The sequence below is a fragment of the Bubalus kerabau genome, chromosome 14 (assembly GCF_029407905.1).
Source record: "Bubalus kerabau isolate K-KA32 ecotype Philippines breed swamp buffalo chromosome 14, PCC_UOA_SB_1v2, whole genome shotgun sequence".
NCBI classification, from domain to species: Eukaryota; Metazoa; Chordata; class Mammalia; order Artiodactyla; family Bovidae; genus Bubalus; species Bubalus kerabau.
Window position 1 is genome coordinate 68,141,312 of NC_073637.1, and position 23,219 is coordinate 68,164,530.

At 44.5% G+C, this 23,219-nt stretch overlaps 1 long non-coding RNA gene across 1 annotated transcript; it reads right to left on the reverse strand.

Moving 5' to 3' along the window:
• Window positions 1-19,852: 19,852 nt before the first annotated feature.
• On the reverse strand, window positions 19,853-21,048 carry LOC129627313 (uncharacterized). Its single transcript, XR_008702545.1, has 3 exons — window positions 20,993-21,048; window positions 20,350-20,434; window positions 19,853-20,170 (listed from the first exon to the last, which is right to left on the reverse strand). It is a non-coding gene; the product is annotated as an uncharacterized LOC129627313 (long non-coding RNA).
• Between the last annotated feature and the right edge of the window lie 2,171 nt (window positions 21,049-23,219).

Consider the following 23,219-nt stretch of genomic DNA (forward strand, 5'->3'; position numbering starts at 1 on the left):
CACGCCTGAGTCACGGCTGGGAAGTCACAGAGTTACAATATGAACAGAAGTGTCTCTGACTCTGGGGCCCCAGCTCTGAACCACCTAATGATACTGATTTTGAAACATACTGGAGAAGGCCAGTAAGGAGAAAAGGACAAGCAGAGTGCTCTGGTCAGTGTCTTGAGAGAGTAACTCATCAGGAAGCCACATGCTATGGATCTTGCCCAGCTTTTGACTGCAGAGAAAAGTGGACCCTTCTGCAAGCCGATGAACTGCTCAGGGTAGATGTCTTGGCTGGATGTTACTACAGGGCTACAGGGCCGGCCTTCTAAATACGTTCTGATCCCTTTCCTGGAGTAGCACTGCTCAGTTTAGCTCATCTCTTTCTTGTAAATGTGGCTGCCATAGAGCAGTTCTGCTTCTTCTTTTTTAAAAAATTTATTTGACTGTGCCCAGGTCTCAGTGGCAGCACATAGGATCTAGTCCCCTGACCAAGGATCGAACCCAGGCTCCCTGCATTGGGAGTGTGGAGTCTTAACCACTGGACCACAGGGAAGTCCCCTGTTCTGCTTCTTCTCTTTGCCTTGCCTTTGGGTCTGAAGGAAGTGTGTGACAATGCAGCCCTGCTGTGGAAGATTTCTCCCAGGAAATAAGCTGGGCACCTGGTGGGTGTGGTCACTGGCTTGAACCTTCTGTCCCTCCTGAGTTAACAGCTTTTCCACAGAGACAGGAGACAGTCAGTGGAACTTCACCCTTACTGGCTACTAAAGAAACACACTCCCCCTCCCTGAGGCCTTCTGGGTCCGCATTCTGCAAAGCTTCACCTGTGGGGAAAGTGGCTGAGGCTGGGAGTAGCCTGAGGCCCAAACCCAGTGAGTGTCCCTACTGATGACCCATGGTCAAGAGGCTAGAACTGTTTCATCTCATGAAGGAAGGAAGAAGCTATCTCAGGACAGTAGAGCTGGGTGTGGGTCTGGAAGCCTTTTGGCCCACGTGAGGTAAGTGCCACTTCTCACAGCGTTTACAGAGCCTGTTGGTATAACAGCCTCCATAAGTTGTGCATAAAGTATTCTTTATTTTTAAAATGATTTGACTAAATTTTGAATAGGTAATATACTCATATGGTACATAAGTATAAAAATGCTTGGCTCCAGCTCCATGTGAGATGGAGTAGGTATACTTCACCCTCTGACAGCAACTATAAAGCCTGAACAGAAACATGAAACACAATTTGAAAACTGTGAAAAGTAAATAGCAGCAGGCAGATTGAGAAAGAACTTCAGAATTCAAAATACCATCAAATCTCATCAATGGTGAGTTCACAGTATTTTTTCCCTTCAGTATCCCATGACCTGAATGCAAGGCATCTAGAAACCCAGAAGTAAGCATGACTGAGAAGCGAGAGCTCCATGAGAGGCCCTCTAGCTTTGGCTCAAGGACCAGACAAAGACACTTCGAATGCTCCAAAGAGTAAGAAAATATCCCATCTTATTTTCCCTCATCTCCTTTCTCTTGTGCTCCAGCCTCTAGGCAATCTGGTGATTGCAGTATCGGTAGCAACCCACGAGGATCCAGAAGATCCAAAATTCTAAGGGAGGGGAGCCTTCCTCTTTGGGAGAGCTGCAGTTCCAAGAGGATGGGACAAACCTCGTTGGTGGTTGATTGTTATCCCTTTCTCTACCACCCTCAACAGAGGCCAGCACAAGGCCAAGTGAGGGAGCATGGGACAAAGCGCAACAGAGTAGAGTAACTCAGGCTCCAAGTTCTGGCCAGAGAACCAAAACGGGTAGCCCAGAGGGAACCAGAAACTGTCTGTGAGACTGTGGATAGGAGGAGCTTGGAGAAATGACCCAGTAAAGGCATTTAGGAATTCAAAAGCTCACCCTTGAGCTTAACACTGTGAATCTGATCCTTGTTAGCATATCAAAGATTTTGAGAATGAAATGTGACGAGGTCTCAGAGTGGCCACTGGGTGGTACATATGTGGGACAGACCCATGGCACAAGACAATGGCTTTGGAGGACTGAACTTACAATGGAACCATAGCCTATAGAAGATGGATTGTAAATTGCAACCTGAGATTAGCCAGAATAATTTTTTTGCTGAAACAAAAACATGAACATTCTACATGGAATTTGAACAAGACCCAAAGCCTCATAACACAATATTCAAAATGTTCAGAATGAAAAAAAAAATATTCAGAATGCTATTTAAAATTGCATATGAATAACTAGGAATATTGGATGGGAAAAGACAATCAATAGACATTAATGTTGAGACATTATGTCTGATGTTATACAGACATCAGAGTTATCTGACAAAGACTTTAAAGTGGTTTTGATGAAAACGCTTCAGTAAGCAATTTCCAATACTTTTGCAGCAAAAAAAAGAGACTTAAGAAAAGAAAGTCTCAGAAAATAAATAAAAGATATAAAGAAGAATGAATGGAAATAAAAAAAGATAATAGCATGTAAAAGTCTCTGCTATCTAAATAAGAGAACAGAGATAACAGATAAAACAGTCAATGAACTTGAAGATAGATCAATAAAAATTATAGAAACCAAACAATGGAGAAGAAAAATGATAGGGGGGGAAAATGAACAAAGCCTCCAAGATCTGTGGGACATTAACAAAAGATCCAACTTCATGTCATGAGATGAAAAAAGAAAAAAAGGAAAAGGAAAAAACAGTATATTGCTGAAAAACATTTTAAAAAAGTTGAAAACTTTAAAATTAGGTAAAAGATACAAATCTACAGATTCAAGAAGTCAAGGAACTCCTAAACAGTCTAAATCTAAATAAACCCATACCCAAATTCTTTGTAATCAAACTGCTAAAAACTAAAAACAAGCAAACAAAAAACCTTGAAAATAACCAGAGAAAACTGATGCATTACTCATACAGAAACAATTCAAATGGACTGCAGATTTCTCATAGAAAACCACAGAGGCCACACACTTTTTTAAAGGCTGAAAGAAAAGAAGACTCAATCCGAATTATATATTCAGCAAAAATATTCTTCAGAAATGAGAGCAAAATAATATTAGGGCATTCACAAATGAAAGGAAACTAATAATTCATTGTCAGCAAATATGCTGTAAAATAATTGTTCAAAGAAGCTGTTTGGGCTTCCCTGGTGGCTCAATGGCAAAGAATCAGCCAGCAAGGTGGGAGACCTGGGTTCGACCCCTAGGTTGGGAAGATCCCCCAGAGAAGGAACAACTACATTCCAGTATTCTGGACTGGAGAATTCCATGGACACAGGAGCCTGGCAGGCTACAGTCCATGGGGTCACAAAAAGTCAGACACGACTGACTTTCACTATGATGCTCCCTGGTGGTCTAATGGTTAGGATTCACGCCTTCACTGCCGCCCCCCTGGTTTGATTCCCTATCAAGAAAGCTATGCTTCTTCCTCTGCTCCTGCCACCTCCTGACCTTTCCCACACACCATATCATCCTTTTATGCTTCCCTGGTGGCTCAGACCCTAAAAAGTCTGCCTATAATGTGGGAGACCCAGGTTCCATCCTTGGTTTGGGAAGATTCCCTGGAGAAGGAAGTGGCAACCCACTCCAGTATTCTTGCCTGAAGAATCCCATGGACGAAGGAGCCTGGCGGGCTACAGTCCATGGCAGGGGGATTGGGGGGTGGGTGTGGGGGGGGTGTGCGTGGGGCTGGTCGCAAAGAGTCAGATATGACTGAGTGACTAACACACTTTGGACAAAAGGGAAATGATACCTAAAAGAATTTTAAAATATTAAGAATAAAGGAAGAACAGAAATGGTACATACCTAGGTAAATATAAAATACTAGTCTTCTCTTGTGTTCTTTAAAATATATTTGACAATTGAAAGGGAAAATTGTAATATAGTCTGATGGAATCATACAGAAGGCAACTAGCATAAAAGAGGGTGGGTAAAAGAACTTATGAGGTGGTAAGATTTCTACATTCCAAATGAAATGGTAAAATGTCAATTCCATTCAGACTGTAAAAAGTTACATGTGTCCTTTGCAGTCCCTATGATAACCACTAAAATATAAAGAGATATAATCAAATCAAATAGATAAATTAAAATGGAACAATAAGAAATGTCCAAATAACACAAAAGGAGGCAGAAAAGAGAAACAACAACAACAGCAAAAAACAGAGTGACTAGCAAATGGAATTCATCTGCATATTTAAAAGATTTTACTACACCAAGACGAGTGGGATTTGTCCTGAAGTGCAAGGATGGTTTAACATATGAAAAATCAACCAATGTAATATACCACATTAATAGAATGAAGGAAAAAAAGCCACACTATCATCACAGTTGATGTAGAAAAAGCATTTGACAAAATTCCAAGTGCTAGGAATACCCTAGCAGAGCAATTAGGCAGAAAAAATAAGTGAAAGACATCCAAAAGAAAAGAAGTAAAATGATTTCTGTTTTCAGATGATGGGATCATATGTGTAAGAAACCCCAAAGAGTCCATACCAAAAAAATTGTTAGAACTAATCACTGAATTCAGCAAAGTAGCAGGAGAGGTCAACAGTTGCATACACTAACAATCAACAAGATAAAAAGGAAATTAAGAAATCAGTTCCAATTGTAAATTAATGATACTTCAACAAAAAATACAAAGAAGAAAAAACAAGAAATCAGTTTTATTTATAACAGCATCAAGGACTACAAGATACTCAGGAATTAACCAAGGAGGTGAAAGACTTGTACAATAAAAAATAAAAATATTACTGAAAGAAATTAAAGAAGACTGAAATAAATGGAAACACACCTCATGTTCATGAATGAGAAAACTTAAAACTAGAATGAATGTGTAGATTTAGTAAGTTGTAAGATTCAAAGTCAACACAAAAAATAAACATACATTAACAAACTAGCAATGTGAAATTGGAAAACAATAACATTTTAAAATAGTTCCAATAAATGTAATACTTAGATGTAAACCTAACAAAGCACATACAGGACCTGAACGCTGAAAATAGCAAAATATTGATAATACAGACTAGATAAGTAGACAGACATTTCACGTTCCTGCATTGGAAGATTCAATACAGCAAAGATATTGCTTCTCCCCAACTTGATCTATAGGTTAAATGAAATTCAACAGTAACCTCATAAGAATTTTTATAGATATATACAAGCTGATCATAAAATTTATATGGAAAGACAAAAAATCTGGAATGGTTAAACAATTTTGGAAAAGGTGCATAAAATAGGAGAAATTACATTACATGATTTTAAGACTTATACAGTAATCAAGACAATGTGGTATTGGCAAAGAGATAGATGGATAAATCAGTGCAACAGAACAGAACATCTAGAAATAAGCCCACACAGATAAGGCCAAATTATTTTCAATGAAGGTACAAAAAATAATTCAATGGAGAAAGTATAGTCTTTTCAAAAAAGATGTTGAAACAAATGGGTCTATAGGCAAAAAAGAAAAAAAAAAAAAACTTCCTAAGCCTCAGAACTTAAAAATTAACTCAAAATGGTTCATAAATCTAAATGTAATAAACAAATCTATAAAACTTTTAGAAGAAAAGATAGGAGAACTCTATATGACCTTGGGTTTGGCAATAGGCTTTTAGACATGGCATTAAAACAATTCTTTCTGAAAAATGATGAATTGGACTTCATCAAAATTAAAAACACCGTCTGAGAAAGATGTCAGTAAGACCATAAAAGGCAAACTCAGACTGGAAAAGAATATTTGCAAATCATGTATCAGACAAAGGTTTTATGTACAGGATATATCAAGAATTGTCAAAACTCAACAGCAAGGAAACAAACAATTCAGGTTTTAAACGGGTAAAAGACATGCATAGACATTTCACCTAAGTGGATGGAAAGATGGCAAAGAAGCATACGGGAAGATGTTGAACATCATTAGTCATTATGGAAATGCAAATTAAAATCACTACAAGGTGCCACTATGTACCTGTCAGAATGGGTTTTTTTTTTTTTTTAATGTGTACTGACAGCACCAATTGCCAAGGAAGATTTGAAAAAACCCTCATACATTGCTGGCAGGAGTGTAAAAAGTCACAGCCTCAGTGGAAAATATTTCATGGTTTTTCATTTAAGGAAACATGTACTTACGAGCCAATAATCACACACCTGCATATCTACCCTAGAGAAATGAAAATGTATGTCCACACAAAAACCCATACATAAACATTGATAACAGGTCTATTTGTAATTGTCCCAAGCTAGAAATAAATCAAATGTCTTTCAGTGGGTGAAAGGGGGGTGGGGAGGGGATCTGTGTGGCATTCATACAGGGACGATACAAAGTAATAAACAGGAATGGACTTTTGATCCATACAACAACCTGGAAGAATCCCAAAGAAATTTGGTGAGTGGAAATAAAGGCAGTCTGGTGGCTCAGCTGGTAAAGAATCTGCCTGCAATGCGGGAGACCTGGGTTCAATCCCTGGGTTGGGAAGATCCCCTGGAGAAGGGACAGGCTACCCACTCCAGTATTCTGGCCTGGAGAATTCCATGGACTATATAGTCCATTGGCTCGCAAAGAGTCGGACACGACTGAGTGGCTTTCCCACTCATGCTCACACTCAAAAGGTTACATACTGTATGATTCCATTGACATGAGATTCTTGAAAAGATAAAACTATAAAGATACAGAATAGATGACTGGTTGCCAGGAGTTAAGGACAGTGGGAAGCAGTCCTATTGATGGAATAGTGCAGGAAGTTTTCAGGGTAATGGAACTGTTTGGTATCCTGATCATATCGGTATCTTAAATGAGGCTATAAGTGTTCAAAGGGACTTCACAGGTGGCGTTAGTGGTGAAGAATCCACTTGTCAATGCAGAAGACATAGGAGACCTGGGTTCGATCCCTGAGTTGGGAAGATTCCCTGGAGAAGGAAATGGCAACCCACTCCAGTGTTCTTGCCTGGAGAATCCCATGGACAGAGGAGCCTGGAGGGCTACAGTCCATAGGGTCACAAAGAGTCAGACACAACTGAAGCAACTTAGCAGGTAGCATTGATAGAACTTGGTCTTTCCTGATGGTGCAGTGATTAAGAATCCATCTTGCAATGCAGGGCACATGGGTTCAGACACTTGGTCCAGCTTTAAAGATCCCACATGTCATGGAGCAACAAAGCCCATGCGTTAAAACTACTGAAGCCTGTGTGCATAGAGCCTGTGTTCCCAACAAAAGAAGCCACTGCAGTGAGAAGCCCGTGTACTGCAATGAAGAGTAGCCCCCTCTTGCTGCAACTAGAGAAAGCCTGCTCACAGCAACGAAGACCCAGCACAGCCAAAAAAATAAAATAAAATAACTTGTATTTTTAAAAATTGATAAAACTCTACAAAAAGTTCTCAAAGAGCCAATTTTACTGTATAATAATTTTTATATTTAAAAAATGTAACATATGTAATAAAGTCTTCATCTAATCCTTACTTTCATTCACTCCATTCCTACCCAGCCCTCTGCCAGAAATATCCATTGCCTTGAGTTTCTCATGCTTTCTTTCAAAGTTTCTTTACAAATATACAAGCAAATATGAATATTATTTTCATTTTCCTCTGCTTTCTCACAAGAGTGACACAATTTACACTGTATTTATTTTACTTAATCATGTATCCTGGGTCTCTCCCCACGTCAGCAATAGAGGGTTACCCTTTGGCACCTAAATTCTGGGAGAAGGTTAGTTGTAGCCTTGGATTTAGTTTAGCTGAAGGCTTTTCACATATTCGCATGCAAAATCCTTAGAGAAGAAGGATTTGTTCTCTAGGACTGACTGCACCCAAGGGGCAGGGAGAGTCTACTGACTGAAGTGTTCAGCCAGGTACATGGTACACACAGACCTGCTGCAATGGGCCAAGGCTCAGTTACTGCCAGAAATAAAAGCTCCAGTTCAAACTTCTATTGTCTCAGACTGCCTGGCTTATCTGATAAATATTTGTAGAACAAATGGCTTCATTTAAACATGAGTTGGAAGGGAACTCGCCCCCATTCAATTCCAAGACCTTGTCTGTCCATTCCATAAACCCACCAGATAGCAGACACTGGTGCCTGGCCCATTGACTCAGACAACTCAGCCCTTCCTACGGCCAGGACACCTTGGCTTCCCAACACCCGCCCCGTTATTGGCCAGGCCACATGATCCACATCTCCCCAACACGCTTCTCCCAGGATACTTTTTAATTTTAGTGTTTGACCTTGGCTGATTTTTAACCTTCTGCTCTTTCTAAGACTTGTAAAATATTCCCTTTCTCACTCTCCCCAGAAATTTACCCATGTATTCAAAACATAGGGGCTTTCTAGGTGGTGCTAGTGGTAAAGAACCCACCTGCCAACACAGAAGACACGAGACGCAAGTTCAAGCCCTGGGTTGGGAAGATCCCCTGGAGGAGAGCATGGTGACCCACTCCAATATTCTTGCCTGGAGAATCCCATGGACAGAGGAGTCTGGCGGGCTATAGTCCATAGGGTCACAAAGAGTTGGATATGACTGAGGCAACTTAGCAGGCATGCATTCAAAACATAACACAAATTTTGTTTAACATAAACTCTTGATCATACATAGACATGATTGCTACTGTTCTTGGCACCCTCTTCCAATGTGAATGGAAGATCTAAATTCTAGATTCTAGACTGATTATTCCATTTTTATATCCAGAGAAGCAGAGGCCCCCATAATACTGTAAACTGCAGAGGGACGGTGTGTCATAGAAGATGGAAAGAGTACAGGTATGGGAGTCAGATATTCAAGATCTGAAGTCCAGCTCTAGCTCGTCTTACTAGCTCTGTGACATTGGCAAGCCACTACACAGGTTTCTAAGCTTCCGTTTTCTTATCCATAAAACCCAAAGGGGCAAGTTTTAGGGATGGAGAAATAAGATACATAGACAGGTGCCTGGCTTGTTGCTGTTGTCAAAAAAAAAAAAAAAAAAAGTAGATAATACCTTTTTGTATCTTCAGAAAGAGGCATTTCTACCAATGTCTTCAGGCTATGAGGTGACATGGCCAGCACGCCAGGCTGTCTGGGTTCAGCCATGGGTTCATACTGGTATAATTTTGGGCAAGAAACTTAGTCTCTCTTGGCCTTGTTTTCTTATCTGTAATAAATGGTATGAAAATAGTACCCAGCTTACCAAGTTATGACAATTCAATAAGGTAATGAAAAGTAGTGCCCAGAATATACATACAAGTGTGCAATAGATATGATCAGGAATACGAGAGAAGTCAGACGTCATATCTGCTGACATCCCATTGGCCAAATCAAGTCATGTAGAAGGCATACTCTGCTCACAGGAAATCCTCCTTGCATAGAAAAGGGTGTGGATCATAATCCTGTTACAGGGAGTGAAGACTGAGAGCAGTAATCCAATTTACCACAAGTGCCTGGGACTTTGACCCTGGCTGGGGCAGAGGAGCAGTTAATGGCACAGATCTGGTTCAGATATGCAACCTCATAAATAGCAAAAATAAAAAGGTAGTAACAGCTGTCATTTACGGAGCATCAGCTATGGTGGGAGGGGCCATGCTCAGAAAATAGGCTTATGAGCTGGGCAGACAGTGCAGTGAATTTCTTTCCCTTCATTTCTGAGGCTTCCTGTGTCTGTCCCCTCAAATAATTCTTTAGTTCGTGGTGTGGGCTGTCCCATTCCAGAGAATTTAATAATAAAGAGGAAATAGTAACAACAACCATGACGAAAGTAATAGTAATCATAATATTTATGGGTTACTTTGTATGTTGGGCGCTGTGCATACTATCTCGTTTAATCCTCATAATAACCCCCCACTGTGTGGGTGTTATTTTCTTTATATTGTAGCTGAGGAGACCAAGCCTTTGAGACTAAGTGGCTTTCCCAAAGCACATCATTTTTAGGGAGCAGAGTTAGAATTTGAATGGTTTGAGTCCGAAACCTTTGCTGTTCTTATTTCCCATCTCCTTGTCCCCTGGACGCCACACAAAGTGTGAACTGCCTCTGTGCTCCAGACCCAGAGGGGATCACATGCCCTAGACCCTCCGCCTACCCTGCAGGAGAGTATAAATAGCAGCAAGGGTACTGGTGCGTATGGAGACAGAAACATGTGTTTCTCAGATTCAAGGCAGGTTTTTATCTGAGCTAAAAGATGAATAAACAGCCCATCAGGAAAGAGCCCATCAGGGAGAAATGTGTCCAGGAGCTGAAGTCTGTCTTATCTCCCAGAGGTGCGGGGAGGCAGGTGGGGAGCTCTGGGGTCCTGACTGAGGCCATCTGTGAGCCTTCTTAGCTGATGGCCGAGGCACCAGGCCCCGGAACCCAAGGCTGCCCCTGTGTTAGTTTCCCAGGGCTGCCTTCACAACGTACCGCAGACTGCTTGCAAACACCAGGAATTTATTCTTTCACAGTTCTGGGCCCAGAAGTCAGAAATCAAGGTGTCAGTAGGGCTGTGCTGTCTCTGAGGCATGGAACCATCCCTCCTTGCTGCCTCCTAGCTTCTGGGGCACGCGTGTTTGTGTGCTAAGTCACTTCAGTTGTGTCTGACTCTTTGCAACCCCAGGACTGTAGGCTGCCAACCTCGTCTGTCCATGGGATTCTCCAGGCAAGAATACTAGAGTGGGTTGCCATGCCCTCCTCCAGGGGATCTTCCTGACCCAGGGATCGAACCCGCATCTCTTATGTCTCCTGCATTGGCAGGTGGGTTCTTTACCACCAGTGCCATCTGGGAAGCCCTCTAGCTTCTGGTGGGAGCCGGCAATCCTTGGTATTCCTCAGGTTGTTCCTGCATCACTCCAGTCTCTGCTTTGTCTTTACACGGGACTCTCCCCGGTGTTGGGTGTCTGCATTCAAATTCCCTTCTTTTATAAGGACATGAGTCACGTTGGATTAAGGGCCTGATTCATTATGAGCTCTTCTTAACTTGGCCCTCCCTGGTGGCTCAGATGGTAAAGAACCTGCCTGCAGTGCAGGAGACCCAGGTTTGATTCCTGGGTTGGAAAGATCCCCTGGAGAAAGGAATGGCAACCCATTCCAGTATTCTTGCCTGGAGAATCCCATGGACAGAACAGCCTGATGGGCTATGGTCCATGGGGTTACAAAGAGTCAGACATGACTGAAGGACTAAGACAAGACATCTTAACTTGGTTATATCAGTAAAGACCTTATTTTCAAATAAGGCCACATTCACAGCTACCAGGGGTAAGGACATCAACGTGTCTGTGGGTTAGGGCAGGGGGAACAATTCAATCCATAACAGCCCCCATGACCTAGCGCTCAGATGGGGTAAACATATTGCCTCACAGTAAGGATTGCCTTGGAGCCCTCAGGGCAGCTGAGATGAGGGTGCTGCCAGGGGACCCTTGGACAAATTAAAAAGCCGAATCCAGAGAGGTCAGGCTCGAGAGTTCCGCTCTCCTGCAGGTGTGGGACCATCCTTCTCTTTTCGACTGAAGACTCGCCAGGCCCTGGAAACATCTGGGAAGTGTTTTTGTTGAAAGACTTGAACATCTGAAGAAAATACCAGCACAACATTCCTGCCTGGTCGCTCCCCCCATGCACTGCCCTTGTGTGTGTCCTCCAGCTCCAGAAAGAATGGGGCCTAGAAAGAACCTGCGCTTTCGAGGGAAGGCCTGGCTCCATCACTCACGGGCTGTTTAACCTTAGGAAGAGCCTCGCTTTCCTCCAGACTGTCAAAATGGGACCATCAGTACTTATTGGCGTTGTTCTGAGGATGAAATAGTGCCATGTACACAAAAGTGGATGTAAGTATACACAGTAAGTGTTGAATGAGGTCTTCATTTCCTGCCCTTCCCTGTCTTTGGCAGATGGGATCAGAAGGATGAACACACTGGTCATCAATCACTTCACTGGTCCAACTCTGCAAATGTTTACCGAGCATCTAGGAAATATCTGGCTTTGTGCTGGGCCCTGGGGATACAACACATGATAAGATCAAGTTTTGTCCTGTAGGAACACTCAACCAAGTGAAAGTAAGTATGTATATGAAGTGCTTGCGCTTTGCAAGGTCCTTTACCTGGAACAGCCTTCATTTTTACAACATTCTGTACAGTCTTAACATCCCATGTTGCAGGTGAGGAAACTGAGGCTCAGATGGGGAAAAAGCAATGTAAGCTCACGTACCTGGGATTTGAACTGACTTGACTGAACCCAAAGGCCTTATCTCCTGATAGAGACCACCTACAATTTTAAAACTGTGGCCTTGGGGAATAAGATTATATTTCACCTGGCTCTAAAGCCTTGCCCAAAGGGGAGCTGGTTCCAAGAATAACAGAGGCCATGTCAGCATTTCTAGATGCTGTGTAGCCCCCTCAAGACCAGCTTGGAAGGATGGCACACGTTTGAGTTCCCATTTTTGGTCTTACTCTGGATGATGTACGTTTGATGAGTAGCTATGAGAGGATCAGCTTTACCTTGTGAGCTGCCTTCCTGTTCTCTCTATAGTTCAATTTCTCAGACATGAAATGAGCCAGTTCTGATTTGGGAGTCCCAGTCATCTCATTATACAAGACTCTAAAGTTTGGGCTCAGTGTTAAAGCCAGTGTTCTTAAAGATACACACACACACAGAAGGCCAGGAGGTCTGTGGACTCAGAAAATATTTTAATAGGCTTCTCTAGTTCTTAAAAGCATGAAAGTTCCTGGTCCACTAAACTGAGCAGGCTGAAGTCATTTTAACTCCTGCTCAAGACTGAAGATCTGGGAGGCCCAGGGCTCCATCCTGGCTTATAAAAGGGCTTCCCAGGTGGCTCAGTGGTAAGTAATCTGCCTGCCAATGCAGGAGATGGGGGTTTGATCCCTGGGTTGGGAAGATCCCCTGGAGTAGGAAATGGCAGCGCACTCCAGTATTCTTGCCTGAGAAATCTCATGGACAGAGGAGCCTGCTAGGCTGCAGTCCATAGGGTCACAAAGACTTAGACATGACTGAGCATACAGCGCACACAGGCCTATTTAAAAATAAAATAAAACAAAACTCTATTTTGTATTTTTGATGTGAACAGACTTCATCCCATCATTCCGTTTCCCCTTCTGCCCCACATCTGGGCAAGCTGATAAGAATGCCCAGGGACACCTTCCTTTAGCACAGCAGCAAGTTCAAGCCATCCAAGCCATGGCCAGCAGGCAGGAGCCCTTCCGCCAGCCCCACCCCCTAACCACTTGCAAATCACGAGCCATTTTCAGATCTTCCTGGGAGCCTGCCGTGATCTTCCTAGAAAGACTCATTCTGTGAATAATGACCTTTTTAATATCCTCTTGGTGCATGCGTTGTGTCTTCAGTCTTGACATGGAAGGAAACTGAGGGGGAGGTAAATCCCATCTCTATGCAGTGACTTGTCTTATCTCTCAAGATCTTTGCTTCTCTAACGCGGCTGGAATTTCTCCTTCTGAGTCCTTTCCTGGGCCCTCCCCTTCCTCCCTGCAGGGGAGTTACCGGTGTGAGCAGGCCCTCACCCACACTGTGCGGAACTTGAGGTTCGCTTTCTGGGGTCCCAAGCCTGCCCTTTTGTTTTTTCCTTCAGGGCAACTCCTCTCACCTCCCTCAGCGGCAAAGTCCCCCAGCCATCTGCCCACCTGCACCTGCTCCCCTCCCCATCCTTACTAAAAAAGGCACTGAAGGGCCTCCCCGGGGAGGGGGCGGAGTGGTTAGGAATCCATCTTACAATGCGGGAAACACGGGTTCGATCCCTGGCCCTGGAAGACCCCACATGCCATGGGGCAGCTAAGCCTGTGCGCCACAGCTACCGAGTTCAAGAGTCCTAGAGCCGCTACTACTGAGTAGGTCCATCTGAGTCCACACGTGAGTCCATCTGCTGCAGCTACTACTGAGACCCGCACACCCTCAAGCCGCGCTCCGCAACAAGAGAGGCCACCACAATAAGAAGCCTGAGCACCGCAACTGGAGGGTGGTCCCCACTCTCCACAACGAGAGAAAAAGCCCACGTATCAACAAAGAGTCAAAAATAAATAAAATTTAAATAAATAAATGTATTTTTTTAAAGGCACTCAAACAAAAAAAAAGGCTCTGAATAACTCCTTCCCACCAAGGCCTGAATGACTTCTGAATTTTAATACATTCCTTTTGTGGGGAGAAAACCTCCAATAAGTTTCAACAAAAGGACTCACTTGTTAAAGCTGAGATTTCAGGCATCCGCAGTAAGATAAGCCTCTGTGTTGTTAGGGTCCTCATGCCAAACAGCTCCCCCTTCAACTCTCCAGCTAAAATTTCACAATGAGGGCTTCATTCCTTTGGTTCAAAGCTCCTTCTCTTCAAAGGCAATTCCTCCACCCCCATTAGTAACTGATACTCAGTGTGCACACAATGATCACATCCTTTCCCGAGGGTGGAATTTTAGGAAGACCGGGAGAATGTTTGGTAGTCAAGCGGCAGCAAATAAACAGCAACTTCCATGGGGGAAATGTTACGGGGCCCCCAGCAGCAATAGTCAGATGCCTGAAAATTCTGGTCTGTCCTGATTTCCAGGGCCCTCAAATGTGGGAAGTAACAAAGCCCACAAGGAGTTTGACCTTGAGAAAGGTAGCGCTGCCAATGCACTCAGAGTCTGCCAGCCCAGCCTCACATTTTCACAGATGAACAAACCAATGTTCAGAGAGGTACCTACCTAAGGTCGCCGAGCTAGCGCCAGGACCAGGACTAGAAATTTCTTGCCTCCACCATGGCACCATGAGTGAAGACACGCATCGCAACTAATCTGACACAAATGATCAAGAATAATTTTGGGGGGAGTTCCCTGGTGGCCTAGTGGTTAGGATTCTGAGCTTTCACTGCCATGGCCCAGGTTCCGTCCCTGGTTGGGGAACTGAGATCCTGCAAGCTGTGCATCGTGGCCAAAAAAAAAGAATGATCTTTGTGAGTGAATTCTTTTTCTAAAACATTACTGGAGCTCGTTTGTGTTCTGATATGCTTTGGGAATGTAGAAGAAATGGACTTGCCACTGCATGGAACTGGCCCAGGTCTTGACATGACCGTAGAAGTGTGGCATGCACACGAGCATGTCAGGTGTTTGAGAGTGTGGGGGAGGGTGTGACAGCAGGTGCACAATAGGAGCCCATGCATTGTCATGTTAGCATAAAAATGGGTGGAGTCACTTTTTTCCCTGTGCATGTATGCATGTGCGCTGTCCCTTCAGCCACGTCCAATCCTTTGCAAGTCTATGGCACCTCTGTCCATGGGATTCTATTTTTAGACATTTTAACCATGGCCATCTTGACTGGTGTTTGGTGGTACCTCATCATAGTTTTAATTTATATTTCTCAAATAATTAGTGATGATGAGCATCCTCTCCAGGCAAAAATTCTGCAGGCAAGAATACATTGCCAAGCCCTCCTCCACGGGATCTCCCCCACCCAGGGGCTGAATCCGCATCTCCTGCAACTCCTGTACTGCAACTCCTGCATGAGGGTTCTTTAGCACTAGGGCCACCTGGGAAGCCCTTGTCTCCCTATCACGGACAGCTTTTCCATCAAACTTTGCAATTTTAAACATAGGTTGAGTGTTCCTCGCAACCAATCTAAAAAGGTTCTGGAGACCCAGGATCTCCACTTGGCTTGGGGCAACAGTAGGGAATGTTAAAGGAAAAATCCTCCCCTTTCAGAATCACTCAGGTTGAGAAGAGCCCCCGGCCATAAGTAGCTGCCTCAACCCACCAAGTCAGACCACCAGCAAAGGAAAACAGGCTGCAGCCCTTTGGGGTTTCCCATTGAGCAACCTGATGCTTTCACCTCTTTTAGGACCCAGCATATTGCTTCTCAGAAGAGTCAGACAATATTTCCAAGTGAAACAAGGGAGAGAGGGCACTGTCCTCCTCACTGTGCTTTTCCTCTTATTCTGAGCCCTGCAGAAGGTCCTGGGGCCGTGGCTGGAGCTGCCAATGACACAGCACAGATGTGAGTGGTGGAGTCAAAGAGAGTCGGGAACCAAAGTATACAGCCAACTGCTTCTGAAATAGAATCCGTGGGGAAATACACCATGCATGTGTATGTATGTGTTTGCTTTTCCTACGAAAACTTCAATTAGCAAGAAAATTGCAAGTGGCCATTATCCCCTCGCATTAAGGGGAGTCTGTGTACTAGCACGGAATTTTTCAAGCCAGTCAGCTTCCTTTGCCAATGTGGTTCCCATTAGCCAGAGAGCTGCCTGGAAAGGCTCTCTTTGTTTCACCTGCTTCCTCCAAGGGAGTCCTGTAGTTCTCTTGTTGCCGTGGGAGTGGCGGAAGGCATGGCTGGCCACACTGTGAGCCCAGACAGCCCGGAGAGGGAGGAAGATGTCCCTCTCCAGCTCTGGGTGCCTGGAGATGTGAAACCTGGGTCATGACGGCCATTCTGTGGCCAGAGATACAGAACAGCTCAGGCTGAGTTGACTCTCAGCCTAGAGGTTCAGCAGGAATAAATAAGATATCTTAGGGTGTCCCAACCTTGTCAGCCTTTCCTTGTCAGTCATCCTTTTGCTCTTGGGAGCCTGTAACCAAAAGAAGCAGCAAAGAAGTGCTAGGTATCCAATGATGGTTTCTACCCCTACTCAGGCTTCCCTGGTGACTCAGAGGGTAAAGAATCTGCCTACAGGGTGGGAGATCTGGGTTCAATCCCTGGGTCAGGAAGATCCCTTGGAGAAGGGAATGGAAACCCACTCCAATATTTTTGCCTGGGAAATCTCATGGACAGAGGAGCCTGGCGGGCTACAAACCATGGGGTAGCAAACAGCTGGACACGACTGATCAACTAACACACGCACACAAACACACACACACACCCTACTCACTAATTCCCACTCACACTTCCCCAACTCCCACTGGGATTCTAAAGCAGAGATAATGAGAAACTACTGGATAGCTCAGGGAACTCTACTCAGTGATCTACAGTGACCTAAATGGGAAGGAAATCCAAAAGCAGGGGATATATGTGTACTTATGGGGTTTCCCAGGTGGCACTAGTGGTAAAGAACCCTCCTGCCAGTGCAGGAGACATAAGAGACGCAGGTTCAATCCCTGGGTCAGGACAATCCCCTGGAGGAGGGCACGGCAACCCACTCTGGTACTCTTGCCTGGAGAATCCCATGGACAGAGGAGCCTGGTGGGCTGCAGTCTATAGGGTCACAAAGAGTTGGACGTGACTAAAGTGACTTAGCATGCGTGCACACAATCATGTAAGCCTATAGCTGACTCACTTAGCTGTATGGCAGAAAGTAACACAATACTGTAAAGCAACTATATGCCAATAAAAGTTCATTTTAAAAATGAAGGAGGGATAAGAGGACTGGGGTAAACAAACTTTCTTTCTCTCTTTCTTTTTTTAACTTCGGCAACTGTTTCCTACTTCCTATTCCAATTTAGCTAATGTCTATTCAGTATGTTTTACCTGCGAGGCGTTGTCCTAACGTACTTTCACATTTATAATCTCACAGAATCCTTATGACAACCTTGCAAGTGGTTTTTCTGATGGAAGAATTTTGAGATTAGACAGGGACCAGATCGTGGTAATCGTGAAGGCTAAAAATGGAAATGGAGTGCCATCAGCACTCTGGGGACAAATGGACATACCCACCTGGGATTTGTCTTTTACTAGCTGTGTGACGTGGGTGAGTTACTCAGTTGCTGAACCTCAGTGTCCTGATTGGCAAAACAGGGACTGCCTAATAGAGCTGTGAGGAATAAATGAAAAATGGAAACAGTGAGAGACTTTATTTTCTTGGGCTCCAAAATCACAGTGGATGGTCATTGCAGTCATGAAATTAAAAGATGCTTGCCCCTTGGAAGAAAAGCTATGACAAACCCAGACAGTGTATTAAAAAGTGGAGACATCACTTTGCCAACAAGGGTCTGTATAATCAGAGCTATGATTTTTCCAGTAGTCATGTATGGATGTGAAAGCTGGACCATAAAGAAGGCTGGGCACCAAAGAATTGATGCTCTTGAACTGTGGCGTTAGAGAAGACTCTTGAGAGTCCCTTGGACTGCAAGGAGATCAAACCAGTTAATCAAAAAGGAAATCAACCCTGAATATTCATTGGAAGTACTGACACTGAAGTTGAAGCTCCAATACTTTGGTCACCTGATGTGAAGAGCTGACTCACTGAAAAGACTCTGATGCTGGGAAAGATTGAAGACAAAAGGAGAAGAGGGCAGCAGAGGATGAGATGGCAGATGGCATCACTAAATCAGCGGATGTGAGTTTGAACAAACTCTGGGAGACAGTGAAGGACAGCAAAGGCTGGTGTGCTGTAGTCCATGGGGTCGCAAAGAGCAGGACACAACTTAGTGGCTGAACAATGTGTGTAGCACACTGCCTGGACAAGGTAGGAACTCAAACCAGGTGAGGAAGATGGCTGGAAAGACGAGTCTAGTGATAAGTACAGAGTGCAGGACAAACGTGAGGAGGGAGATATTGGAGATGGGCAGTGAAGACAGGAGGTTGTGGAGTTTATCATTTTCATCTGGACTGAATGGGGGAAAAGGGACAAACTAACCTATCAGTAAAACAGAATAGAAGGCCCAGAAATAGAGCCTTGGACTTCAGTCCAAATAGAGCCTAAATTGGACTTTAGCTCATGATAGTAGAAGCATTATAAATTAGTGGAGACATTATGAACCATTTAATAAATATGTTAGGACAACCAGCTTCTTTTATGGAAAAAAAATTTTTCATCAGATTGCTGTGTCACACCAAACCCAAAAATAAATTCCAAATGCCTTAAAGACTCAAATGCTTGGGAGAAAACTTTTAGGACATGGCGATAAGGAAGGATTTATTTGATAAGACATGAAAATCAAAAAAGGAAATGTCAAAATTGAAAAGTTCTGAAAAAATAAAGTAAAAGGCAAGTCATAAGGAAGGACTAATATTTGAAACATATAAAGAAATTCTTTAAGTCAATTTTTCAAAAGGACAAAGAGCACAACACAAATATGAGTAAAGACTATAAATCATCAATTTATAAAACAACCCTGAATATCCAATATACATTAGGGCCTCACCAGGAAACAGGGATATTCAACTTAAACAAGGAAATTCAATTTTGTTTGATAAAAATGGAAAATTGTGACAATACAAAGTATTGGTGAAAATGCAGGGAAACAGGAATTCAGCAGTAGGTAAAATAACTTTGGAGAATGATTTTGGAAAATTCCAATATAATTGCAAATACACATACCCAACAACTGAGCACTCCACTTCCAAGAGAAAAATTTGCACATGTTTTACAAACATTGGTATTAGAAGCCAAAAGTTTTGAAAGCCACAAACTGCCCACCAGTGAGAGTATGTATACAATGAATAAACCGTGGAGCCCCATATGTTGGAATACTATACAGCAACAAGAATACATGGATCCAGTCTCTATGTGGCAGTGGAGCCAGATTAGACAACACAATGTTGGGTGATAAAAACAAGTCGCACAATCTTACCTATAGGAGATACCATTTTTCATACAAGCTTAAAAACATGCAATAATGTTATACATCATTTATCAATACATGGATGTATAGTGAGAATATAAAGACAAGGACTGGGGACACATGGAATTCATCATAGTAGTTGCTTTGATAAAGGAGGAAGAGGAAAAGATCTGGTACAAGAAAATGGGGGTATTTAACTCTGTAATGCTTTATTTCTTTTTTTAAAGATCTGAAGTAAAGATTTAAAAGCAAGCATTTGTTCATTTCGGGTGGCAGGCACATGGATTATTTCAGGGTTTTCTTTGTTGTTTTTCCTTAGAAGTAAGCAGATCTGGGATCACTCTGCCTCACTCTCTTCTTCCAGGGCCTGGCTCTCCTGCAGTTCTTTTCATCAAGGAGTAAGAGCCAAGAATCCCATCAATCATGGGAGACACTTCTTTCTGTTCTTGGGGGGTCTTTTCATCTTGTCTCTGAGAAATCGCCTTTTCTTCCATGGCTTATGACTTTATCAAGGAATTTGACCTTTCTAGAGTCCTTCTAGAACTTTTAGTAGGTGTCATATTAAAAGCAAAGCATTTAATTTAGTGATCTCGGTGGGAAAATTATGTAATTTTAGAAGGGCAGTGAGTCAAACTCTGAAATAAAAACTAGAGGACGGTTGCATCAGCACGGTCACAACAGCAAATTCACCTCAGGAGGCTCAGAGACGATTACACACATGTGGGCCGTGCTATGGGCACACACAGGGATGATGAAGCACCCAGGGGCCAGTGGCAGTGGGAAGTCATCACCACCCTAAGGCATGGGGAGGAAGAGAAGGAACAATGTAACCAGGGCCCAGGGAAAACTGAAACTACAGAGGAGGGGCCGCCTGGTAGAAGCTAAGTCATGCAAAGTCAGAGACAGAACCACAGCAGAGCCAGGATAGCGAAGAGGTGGGAAGAAATACCTTGACCAATCTTTCAGCCGCTAACCTTTTCCAGGTGCCTCCCATTGGCTACTTGACAGGAAGCGGATTGCAAGGCATTCTGGGAGATGTAGTCCACAGGGGGCAGTCCCCTAGGGGCTCAGAGCAGGGAAGAGGTGGGTGGGAGTGCACGCAAACGGTGACTACCCAGCTTAATAGTTAAAAAGAGTCCCAGCTATAGAGTTAGTGAATGACAGTCACGCAATTTAGTTTGGAAGAACAGGAGAAAAAAGACCTGGGCCATAACCTCTGAAGATGTCAACGTTAAGGAAGTAGAAACCAGAGAGGAAAAAGGACTAGGGCTTGGGATTTGGGTTTTAGCAGAACCTCTGGGGGAAAAGATGATAGACCACACAAGTGCCAGGGCGAGGGGCAGAAGGAAAGGGGCAGGGGCTTCAGCATGGGACCAGAGGGAGCTGGCAGCCAGGGGTCATAAAGCCCCGATCTGTTTGCTCAGATTGGGAATTTTAAGCAACTGTGGTTGCTGGGCACACAGACAGGAAAGAAGCAGGTAGTCACTGGAAAGCAGGTGAGTAGGGGGGAGAAGGGCCTTGTGTGAGACCCAGAACCTGCAGGTAGAGCTGCCAAGACCTCCCTTCAGCCTGAGGCTGCCCAGGGGCCCCGTGGGAAACAGTGCTGGTCCCACTCACCAGGCACCAGGAGGGCTGGAGGTACCTCCAGGAGCCCAGGCTGGCTGCCTCTTCCCAGGGCGCCCTTCAGCAGACCATGTGACACCCACCAGTTCATTAAGAAGATTCCTCTCAGCTTCTTGGCTAAAGTCTCTTGACTTGTCTGGGACACAGAGAGAAGAGTGTTGGGGGACAGCTTGGGCTGGGGCTGAATCTGGCCCTTTCTCTACCCCTCTCCTTGTCCCCATCAGGACTTTTCCAGTGTCTGGTAGGGGTGTGTAAATTTTAGAGTCTCTATGGTTTAGCAATGGCCAGCGGTGGTAGAAGGACAGAAGGCGTCCACAGGCTGTGACATTTCTGTGGTGGCATCACGTCCACTCACCCCAACCTGAGGCTGCTCCCTTCACTCACCCCAGGGGGACAGAAACTCAGGTTCCTAAAGCTGGGAGTGGTGCCTCTTAGCCTCCCTGGGGACCCCAAATCCTAAACAGGTAGCACCATAGTTATCCATCCACAAGACTGCAGAGTCCTTGAGACCTAGGGTTGAATTTTGGCTTTCTTAAAAATACAAAACACATCTCTGGCCCTCGGTGATTATGGGATTTAATCTGGCCCAGCCCCTTTCTTTCAGAGACAAGGAAACAAAGGTTTGGGGAAGGTAGGCATATTCTGAGGACAGAGCCTGGGGTGGACCCCAGCCCCCATTTCTTATCTGCTGGTCTTTCTCCTCTGCCAGCCAGGCTCTCCTCACTGCTCCGATCCGTGACTTCTGGTCAGGAATGTTTCTGCCCAGGTGAAGGGCAGAGTATTTGGCCTCACAGGTTTCCTGACTGCCGGCTTCCCCACCAACCACAGATGGGCTCTTCCTGGCATAGAGCTGGGATCCTCGGAAATCTCTGAACTCAATTTTTTTTTTTTTTTTAATAGGAAAATGCATGCTGCCAAGTTGGGCTCCCCCAGGGGGACATTTTAGCTGCATGACTCATGGGGTGTTGTTCAGAGATTATTCAGAGATCCTGCTCCATTTAAGGGTGATCTATTTACAAGCATGTGTAGGTTTTTAGACTTTTACAGTGGTTCATGGGGAGGGTGGAGTATATATTCAGAATGTATGGGCTTTTCTTGGACTGTAAATAAAACTGTGTGTGAGTGAGTGAGTGTGGTTCGGGGGGGGCGGTGGGGAGCCAAGGATAATGATTATGTAGGAGCTTTCTAGAAATAGCTAACTGTTTTCAGAACTGAAAGGATTTTCTGCAGATTAGACCTGTAGGGTGTCCTCCGCAGACATGGAAGAGATGCGGCGGAGAAAAGTGGGAAGACGCCTCCGCCAGCAGCCCTGGGCTGAGCCAGGATTCTGTGCTCTTAATTTCAAGAGGAAGCACCACACTCCTTTCTGTCTCTTTACCCCAGTTTCTAACACTGCACTGCAGGATCCTCTGTGGGAGGCGGGAGGAGCTGGCGCTCCCCTCCTATAAACAGCCCTTGCCTTGTATCTGGGAAGAGATGGACATTGTCCCAGCAACCTACCTTGGCAATCAGGACCCAGAGATTTTGCTGGATGGTTCCAGGCTTGACCTCAGAAAAAGTGTGCCCCTCCCCCGATCACCCTGGATCCTCTAAAGCCCGGTGGGTCTGTCTTGACTTCTGGGCAGAGGAGCTTTGATTTGTAGGATGATGGCAGAGGGACCAGCAGGGCCATCATGGCCATCCTAGCTCAGCCTGGGGAGAGAGTGTGCAGACAGGAACCACCAGCCACTCAGTTGTTCCAAAAATAAAGAAAACAAAAACAAAAGACAACCCCTGGAGCTGTTCTATTTCTTCCTGACGCCACCCAATCTATCGACAAGTCCCTTGAGGCCTGGTACCAGTAAAAATCGCAAACCTGTACATCTCCTGTCATCCTCCCACGGAGCTACCCTTGCTCATTTCAGTGTTCTCCTCAAGGGGCTGGTTTATTGTTAAAGAGCTCTGAATTCCTTTCAAACCACCCTCCTTTGCTCTCTTCTAAGTACCTCTCTTCCTGGGTCAATCCACCTTCAAATCCACCTTCCTGTAGGAAAAAACACTTTGGCCCAAGCCGTCCCTGAGGGATGTTCACCACCCCGGGAATCCAAGCTAAGTGGCTCCACTAAGAAAACTGGCGCAGCATCCACAAAGCCAGCCCCAGTTCACAGAGGTCTCCTGCTGGCAGCGAGGACTAAGCTGAGATCACCAAACCCTTGGGACTGGCTCGAGTTCAAATGCTCTG